The sequence below is a fragment of the Euprymna scolopes genome, chromosome 42 (genome assembly GCF_053919585.1).
Source record: "Euprymna scolopes isolate OS-2025 chromosome 42, ASM5391958v1, whole genome shotgun sequence".
NCBI classification, from domain to species: Eukaryota; Metazoa; Mollusca; class Cephalopoda; order Sepiida; family Sepiolidae; genus Euprymna; species Euprymna scolopes.
Window position 1 is genome coordinate 38,476,437 of NC_136523.1, and position 10,000 is coordinate 38,486,436.

The window sequence follows — 10,000 nt, forward strand, 5'->3', positions numbered from 1 at the left end:
AATAATGATAATAATAATATTAATAATAATGATAATAATATTAATAATAATGATAATAATAATAATAATAATAATAATAATGATAGTAATAATGATAATGATAATAATAATAATGATAATAATAATAATAATGATAATAATAATAATGATAATAATATTAATAATAATGATAATAATAATAATGATAATAATAATAATGATAATAATAATGATAATAATGATAATAATATTAATAATAATGATAATAATATTAATAATAATGATAATAATAATAATAATAATAATGATAATAATAATGATAATAATAATAATGATGATAATAATGATAATAATGATAATAATAATAATAATAATGATAATAATAATAATGATAATAATAATAAAATAATAATAATAATAATAATAAAATAATAGTAATAATGATAATAATAATAATAATAATAATAATAATAATAATAATAATTGAAAACAACTGAAATATTAAGCAAAACCCTTGAATGCAGAAACCAATGCACATGAGTAACAAACACTAACCGGACACATAGAAACTGCAATAGAATTTAAAAGATAGAAAGAAACACCATATGGAACCAAGAAAACTGAAACTGCCAGAAATCTTTAAAAACTACCCCCCCCCCCCACACACACAATGGCATCAGCTTCGGTCGATAACCAACCAAATAATCATTACGCAATCATTGAGAATGACCTGTGTAGTAACAATCTATCTATTAGGTACGTGCAATTTAATGGCGGAACATAGATAGGGGGACATTTTTAAAAACCGGCTTATCATATTTATTTGTGGGTTTCATATTACCTTTTCGTTGTATTTGAAAGATTAAAGCCTAAAGTTAATTTCTAGAAGGAAAAAAAAAAATTTTTACACGTGAAAAAGAAGTTAGAATGAAAAATGTTTTCACGGCGACATTCGGAAACTGACAAATTCAGCTACATTTTGAAGTTAAATAAATTCATTTTAAAAATCCCTTGAAAGGTAAATATTAGGTTTTTGGGACTATTTCAAAGATAATTAGCAAAGTAAAGTCCTAAGATATTGAATTAAAAAAAAACATCTTGTTTATACAAAAAGGCTTAATTAGTCCCTAAAAGCGAGAGATTCGAGCTTCGCACAATCAAAAGAAACGAAAAAGCGTAGCGCATAAGCTCTACGAAAACCCAAAATGTTAGAAGGTCAATTTTATTTTAAACTTTATAGAGGAATTGGAATATTATTATAATTTCTTTTTTTTTTTTTTTGTGAAGATTATAAAAAACATTTATTAATTTAGGTAATCCTATTCTGTCATAACAAAAAAATTAAGTGCTTATTTAATTAGAATATTTATTTACTTTTTTACGTTATGATATGATTTATTGGGTTTGTATTACTGTACACACAGATTCGAAAAAGTGGTCAATAAACAAATATATAACAAATAAATGTTATCAAAAACAAGATAAGTTACTTTTCTATTAAACTGGGTATGTTTTTTGTGTTTTTATTCAATGTAACATGTTTATTCAGATCGAAAAACATGCAGTGTTTACCGATGTATTGGAAAATTCAAAATGGCGCCCGAGTCTCTTTTTGACACGGTAAGTTCAGGAAAAGATGTTATAAATAATAAACTAGACAAAATACTGTTAGAAATTCGCTTAATATATGTTACCGTGACATAAGTGGACATATATTCGGTGTTTTTTTTAAATAGTATTTTGTCTCGTTTATTATTTATAACACCTTTTCCCAAACTTACCATGTTAAAGAGAATGTCGGGCGCCATTTTGATTTTTCGAATACATCGGTAAACACTGCATGTTTTTCGAGCTGAATAAACATGTTACATTGAATAAAAACACAAAAATATATCCAGTTTGGTAGAAAAGTAACTTATCTTGCCTTTGGTAACATTTATTTGTTATATATTTGTTTTTTGACAACTTTTTCGAATCTATGTGTAAAGTAAAACAAACCCGATTTATTCTCAACCCTGTTTTAACGAGGAATTAATCCTTTTTAAAATAAAGTAAAATTGCATTTTAGGTGTGAAAAAGGTTAATTAAAATCACTGATTACAATAACAATTTATTCATTGAAAAAAAATAAGCAAAAACAATTTATTAATAACTAGCAGGCTGCTCGGCATTGCCCGGTCGTAAAATAGGCTTAAATATAATATTTTGATTAATGCAGATTTCGTTTCGTATTTATTATTATATTATATTGGAACCCATATATAGTAACGATTTAAAAAGTTAGAAAAAAAAAAAAAGAACTTGTGCACCACCACCGAGAATCGAAACCAAAACGTTTAGCTTACGATTTACTTTTTCTTTTGACATTAATTCCTGAGCTATGAAGACACGTTTGCTGCAAGTCTAAAAATTAAAACATGAACTAATAGCTATTACGTTACACATGCATATTCGTAATGGCGTCGTTCGACCTTCACCTGGCAAATTTCATTTTTTCACACTTTTGCACCAATATTTCCCGGCTAAAATCCAAATATAAAGTTTCACATTAATTCAACTACCCTATATATTAAGTGTCATGTCTGTAGACGAAAAACTGGCAGAGGAGTTTGGCAGGCAAAATTTTTTAAACAGATATATATATATACGCATGCATAAATATACAAAGAAAGATATTTGTGTTTACTATAAACTTTTTACGCAAATATTACGCAAGTATAAATCATGTAGAATATCTGCATGAATATAATTACACGTAATAGTTAACTAAAGATGATCGTCTAATAAGAAAACCAAAAAAACTAATAGAGAATTAATTAAAATGAATGTTTAAAAGAATATGCAAATTAGCTAGATCTTTTTCAGATGAATGCAATTTCACGAACCATATATAACAAAGTTGTATTTAAAATATATATATAGAAAAAGGGTTTTTAATATGAAAATCAATACACAAAAAAGTAAATTTATAGGAGTTAAGATTAAAAATATGGTGGGTAGGATGCAAATCCTGTCTGTTTCTTTTCTTTCTTTCTTTTTTTTTTTTCTTTATTTTTTACAATTTTGCCCATCCGTATTTGGTTAAATCAATCGCTATTAAAAAAATAATAGCATTTTTTTAAAATGATCTTTTTCTTAGTAATCCTGGATCTCAATTTTTACAATTATTATTTTTTTTTTTCATGATTATAAAATGTTGAATGCTCTGACGAACTGCAAGCACTTGTGCCCCCACGACGTGAACACCCTCGAACAAACCCGACAGGCTGCTAAATCCCACCCCCACACTGTAGAGATCCCTAGATGTAAAAGATATTTCTACTCCAGTAGTGTCTTCCCCAGAACCGATAGACTTTGGAATTCCATTCCAGATCCCTGCTTCCCCAAGTGTACTGACATGCAGAAGTTCAAGTGTAACGTGAACCGACATCTTGCTGCCCAAATCCCTACATAGTACCCCAGTAGTTTTGCCCCTGATAGTGGCCCCATACACTAAAGTGGCAATGTGCCTTGTTTGGGGTGAAAATGTAATAAAAAAAATAAAAAATAAAATATCTTACGCTGGTATATAAAAAAATATAATCTTACATTTAAAATTTTTTTGAAAATTGTTATCATTAAAATCATATTTTTATTATTATATTATGTTTGTGTGAAAATATTAAATAAACAAGTCTTAATTCACTGATAATATCGGTAGTTCGAGAAATGGAATTTTGGGTTTGTATTACTGTACACATAGATTCGAAAAAGTTGTCAAAAAATAAATATATAACAAATAAATGTTATCAAAGAAAGATACGTTACTTTTCTACCAAACTGGATATAATTTTCGTGTTTTTATTCAATTTAACATGTTTATTCAGCTCGAAAACCATACAGTGTTTAGCGATGTATTGGAAAATTCAAAATGGCGGCCGATTCTCTCTTAAACACGGTAAGTTTAGAAAAAGGTGTAATAAATAATAAACTAGACAAAATACTGTTAGAAATTCGCTCAATATATGTTACCGTGACATAACTTGACATATATTCGGTGGTTTTTAATAGTATTTTGTCTAGTTTATTATTTATAACACCTTTTCCTGAACTTACCGTGTTAACGAGAGAATCGGTCGCCATCTTGAATTTTCCAATACATCGGTAAACACTGCATGTTTTTCGAGCTGAATAAACGTGTTAAAGTGAATAAAAACACGAAAATTATATCCAGTTTGGTAGAAAAGTAACTTATCTTGCCTTTGATAACATTTATTTGTTATATATTTGTTTTTTGACAACTTTTTCGAATCTATGTGTACAGTAATACAAACCCGAAATTTTCTTCAAGTTATATTGACAAAATTTTAATTCTTCACATCTGCAATGCTTTATTTTTATATTAAAAAAGCAAACAGAAATTCATGTGTTTATTTTTAGTCCTTAAAAAAACCTTAATTTTAGCAAAAGTGTTTTTGTTTACAAAAAATTTTTTACTAAAATTTAAAAAAAAAATGGTTCCTTATAATTCTGTGATTGTTAATTAATAAATCCTGAAATTTTCATTAAAATTAGTTAATTTCTTGAATTTTGATGACTTTTAAAAGAAGGGAGGAGCCAAATGTTTATGCAGTTTAGGGATTAGCCATTTGCGCGCACCTATATCAATCAATCAATCAATCAACTGATCTATCTATCTATCTATCTATCTATCTATTATATAAAAGGAACTATGTGTGTGATGGAAAGAGTTGGTTCCCTATGGGCTCCGAAACAGCTGGGCTGATTTTATAAAATGTCACACAAATATAGTTTATGTATCTGGTAGTGCTCTTAGATAGGTTTTGTATCGGAATGTCTTCGATAGGTATCGAGAATCCATAATTGAAAAAAAATCTGATGAACTAAGGAACAGGAGATTTTGACCGAAAACACCCTTATACAGCCTAACATTACAAATGAATTTGAAAAATTTTATTACCAAGCCATTATCACCACACAAGCAGAAAGGCTCAGCAGTTAAAATCAATAGTAGGCTCTTTGATATAGCAAGGGAGCGTTTGAAATGAATGTTCCTGCTTATAGCACAATTGAACCATGACATTTGACTTTTGCATTTTAAACTTTGATTCGAGCTGTTATCACCGCACAAGCAGGAAGGGTTTGCATAAAAAATCAACAGTAGGTTCTTTGATATGACAAGGACGCGTTCTGAATTAATTTTTCTGTTTAGAACGTAATTTACTTGTGCGTTGTAAACTTTGATTCAAACCGTTATATATATATATAAAATAATTTTATAAAATCAGCAGTAGGTTCTGTACAGTGCAATGTAAAATGCAATGTGTTGCGGACCAAGTCACTGCGGGGAGGCATGTGAAGGTTCTTCCTGGTGCACAGCGATGGGTCCCCAACGAGAGCAGGAAACCCAATCGATTTTGATTTGATTGAAAATTGGGCAATTTCACCGATTTCGATGAAATAAAAATATGAGAGTGTGAAACATTCATTGATTATCATCAAATCCCGGGCAACGTCAAGTCTCTCTGCTAGTAATATAATAAAATACAAGTAAAATACAAATTTATAACAACAACAACAACAACAACAACAACAACAACAACAACAACAACAGAAAACATTTGCTTACGTTTAAGATCTTTTGGAAATTGTATATTTTGCATCCCACTTCTCTCCGTTTTCAAAATTGTTTTTTTTTTTTTTAATTTTGTTCATTTTTTTTTCTGCTGTCAACAAAAAAATAATCCTCAAATGCCGTAAAAATGAATTAGAAGTTGTTTTAAACTTAAAAAAAAAAAAATATATATGTATATAGCATGAAATATTTTCTGTGTGGAAAAGAAGTGCAGATTTCAAAAACAAAAATGGCTGCTTCAACCATAGAAAGTTGACGTTTTTATATAATCAGTTTTTTTTTTCATTCACTTTTTTAAAATTCACTTTTTTTTTAATCACAGTTTTTTTTTCATTCAATTTTTTTAAAATTCACTTTTTTTTTAATCACAGGTTTTTTTTTTCATTCAATTTTTTAAAAATTCACTTTTTTTTAATCAGTTTTTTTTTTTCATTCAATTTTTTAAAATTCACTTTTTTTACCACATAATTTTCTCCCATTCAATTTTTTAAAATTCACTTTTTCTTTTAATCACAGTTTTTTTTTCATTCAATTTTCTTTAAATTCACTTTTTTTTTTAATCACAGTTTTTTTTTCATTCAATTTTCTTTAAATTCACTTTTTTTTTTAATCACAGTTTTTTTTTCATTCAATTTTCTTTAAATTCACTTTTTTTTTAAATTGTCAAAATAATCCACAATGATAGAACAATGAAACTGAAACTGTTTTAAAATTAATTTTTTTTTTCAAATTCTTTTGGTAATTTCTTCCGAAAGTTGAATGGTCTCAAAGAGTTTTTTCTTCTTTTTTTTTTTTTGTAATTTTTGCTTTTATCTGTAACACTTAAATTTGAAATAACATTTTCTTTTTTGGACTGTCACATGCTAGTTTTGAAATAGTCTTACCTTATAATGATACGCTTAAGTTTTATTAAATAAAATTTTCTTTGGTCTGTCGAAGTAAAAATGTAATTTCCTTTTCGACAGTTTGTCAGGCTTAAGATTTAATTTTCTTTGGTCTGTCACGTGTAAGTTTTAAACATAATTTTTGTCATCTGACATAGTGTATGTTTCAATTTTTTTTCTTTTTTTTTGGAGGAGGGATTTGTCAAACTTAAATTTGGAATAGCATTTTCTTTGGTCTGTCACGCTAAAGTTTTAAATAGCATTTCGTTAGTGTGTCACGCTTAAGTCTGAAATAAAATTTTCTTTCGACTGGCAACCTCAACGTTTGAAATATAATAGTGTTTAGTCTGACGCGGTTAAATTTAAAATAGCATTTTCATTGGTCTGTCACGCTAACGCGTAGATTAATCAGGCGTATCTTTAAAAAAATATCTGGCAATTGTTTTTCTTTCCTTTTTGTGGGTGAGCGCACGATGGCATGTTTTGTTTTTTTGTTTTTGTTGTGTGTTTTTTTTTTTTTTTTTTTTTTTTTCAATCATGGGAGACGCTCGACCCTCCCTCGTTCATCGACGTTGCACGCGCTCGGCCTCTTTGACTCTAACTGGCAGTTAAACAGACTGAAAGTGGCGATGTTAATTGTGAGATATTGCGTTTTTATTACCACGCCTAAAAAGGGAAAGGGGGCTGGCGTTGATTGGTCGATTGTAAACGGATTGGCCAATCGAGATGCATATTGGGAGCGGCTATTTGGCCGTGTTGTTTTAGACAACTTGTTGAATTTGGGTATACGTTAGAGAGAGAGAGAGAGAGAGAGAGAGAGAGAGAGAGAGAGAGAGAGAGAGAGAGAGAGAGAGAGAGAAGCGAATTGGGTGGAAAGAAGGCGAACAAAGTAACAGGAGAAAGAATTACATTTTTTGTAATGAATGAAAAAAAAAGGAAACAAGGGTGAATGAATGTAAAAACAAAGAATAAAACAAAAAAAAAATGTAAAAAAAAAGAAAGTGTAAGAATAATAGAAAGAAAGAAATATGAATGAAATTTAGAACCCCCCCCCAAAAAAAATTAAATATATGAATGAATAAAATCTAAAATACTAGATACAAAATAAATGCCGATGCTCAAAATGTATAAATATTTTGACCCCCCCCCCTTTACTTAAAAAAAATCACAAAAAATCAGGAAATTAATCAATTTTAATGAAATTTTCAGTATTTATCAAATAATGATCACGGAATATAATGAACTAATTATTTTTATTCAAGTCTTAGTGGAAATATATTATTTTGTTTAAACAAAAAATACCTTTACTAAAGTTATGGTAAAAAACAAAAAATGCATAAATTTATTTTTGCCTTTTTTTATGAAAATAAAGCATCGTAAATTATAACAATTAAAAAAATTATTTAATTTTATAATAATTTAACTTCTTTCGCCTCCTTGTCAATTATAATAATTATAATAATTATATAATTACGAAAAAAAAAGCCAATAAAGTCTGTATTAATGAATTTTATATAACTCGAAGAAAAATTAATTTCTCGAACTACCGATATTATCATTGAATTAAGCATTGTTTATTTAATATTTTCGCACAAAAAATTATAATTACAAAAAATATTTCTACTTTTTTTTAAATTACAGGTTTCGCATAATTTTCATATGCAAGATTCTAATATTTTCCTCGCTTGTATGAATGTGAAACTTTTGACGTAACATAATTTTTATATAATCTTGAAAAAATAATTAAAAAAAAAAAGTTAATTTAAAAGCAGGAACATACTAAAAAAAAATTATTAAATTAAAAAATCGTCAAAATAATACAAACGTTCACGATAGGAATGTATGGATGCACGGCTGTGAGGGAGGGGGAAGAAAACCATCACTCCTTACCTCCCTTCAACTACCTGGCGTCATTTTCAGACAGTTTTTCGACTGCCTAAGATTTTGGGCTTCCGTATAATCCATCTTTAGAGGCTTCAATTTTGTTGACATTCAACCAAGCGAGAATCTCTCGCGTTTGGAAGTTAATTAAGCTATTTTTTGTACAAACAAGGCGGGTTTTTTTTTAATTCAATATATTAGCACTTTACTTTACTAATTCTCATTGAAATAAACCGAGAAAAATAATATTTATCTTTCAAAGGATTTTTGCAATGAATGTATTCAATGTCGAAAACATTTTGCATAACTTTTTTTTTTTTCACGTGTACAAATATTTCTTTCCCTTTTGGAAATTAACTTCAGACTTTAATCTTTCAAACACAATCAAAAAGTAGTCGGAAGCCTATAAAAAAAATTTCAAAACTAGGTCCCTCTATCTTTCTTCGTCCATTTTTGCGCGTACCTATAAAATACTTGAATTATCCGTTCGGTCACAATCATTATTTTGTCTATTTGTTTAATATTTATTATTACTATTTTTGTTGTTATTATTATTATTATTATTATTATTGTTATTATCATTATTATTGTTATTATTATTATTATTATTATCGTTATTGTTGTTGTTGTTATTATTATTAATAATAATATTAATGAAAATATTATTATCAATATTATTACTATTGTTGTTGTTGTTGTTGTTATTATTATTGTTATTATAATTATTATTATTAATAATAATAATATTAATAAAAACACTATTATTAATATTATTATTGTTGTTGTTGTTATTATTATTATTATTATTATTATTTAAGCTCTGGGAGTAGTTACACAGGCCATCATCAAAGATTTCTCTTTGAGAACAACTTGTGGTATTCTCTGGAGTCTGAGTGACAACAAGTCTCCCCAGATTTCTAGTACTTACCACTCTTTCAATAACCTTTGCAGATGAATTATCTTTATCGAAACAGCCGCTTACCATTGATTTCTCGTTGGCGGTGACCATTGGTCTTCATCAGAATTGGGGTGGCAACAAGCCTCCCCTAATTTCCCAGTCCTCTTTGCACTCGTCCAGCGGAGGTCTTGCTAATGCTTCCTCTCCTCGGCCTCTCCATCCTCCTTGACCCTCCTCGCTTTGGTGTAGTGTCAATTTTTGGTGACATTAAATTGTTCCGTTTCGTGATTTCATGTGATGCTCTTTTGTGTTTTACATCCGAAGCATTTTCTGCATGTCCAGTTTGTGCATGTAGCTCATGTGTGTTAGTTTCCGCATTCAAGGGTTTTCCTTAATGTTTCTGAAGTTTTCATTATTGTTATCCGTTGTATCTTTTAAACCATTCCTCTGATTCCAATCTCTCCCAATCTTTTCAAAGTTTTTCGGTATTGTTCCTAGTGCTCTTATTATTATTATTATTATTATTATTATTATTATTAGTAGTAGTAGTAGTAGTAGTAGTAGTAGTAGTAGTAGTAGTGGCTCACAAGGAGCTTTCACACAGGTCATCAAAGATCTCATTGAAACAGCCCTAGAAGCTGAGTGACAACAAGTCTCCCCAGATTTTCCAGTACCCTCCACCTCTTTCGATAACATTTGCAAATAAATTTGCATTATCGCAAC

General features: G+C 28.4%; 1 protein-coding gene across 1 annotated transcript in view; it reads right to left on the reverse strand.

The window, feature by feature from the left end:
• The window catches only part of LOC145267028 (uncharacterized), a 104,908-nt gene extending 97,762 nt beyond the window's left edge, over positions 1-7,146 (reverse strand). The window contains exon 1 of the mRNA XM_080122958.1: positions 5,609-7,146. The gene's annotated coding sequence lies outside the window, so the exon portion shown is untranslated. The remainder of the gene's footprint in view (positions 1-5,608) is intronic.
• Between the last annotated feature and the right edge of the window lie 2,854 nt (positions 7,147-10,000).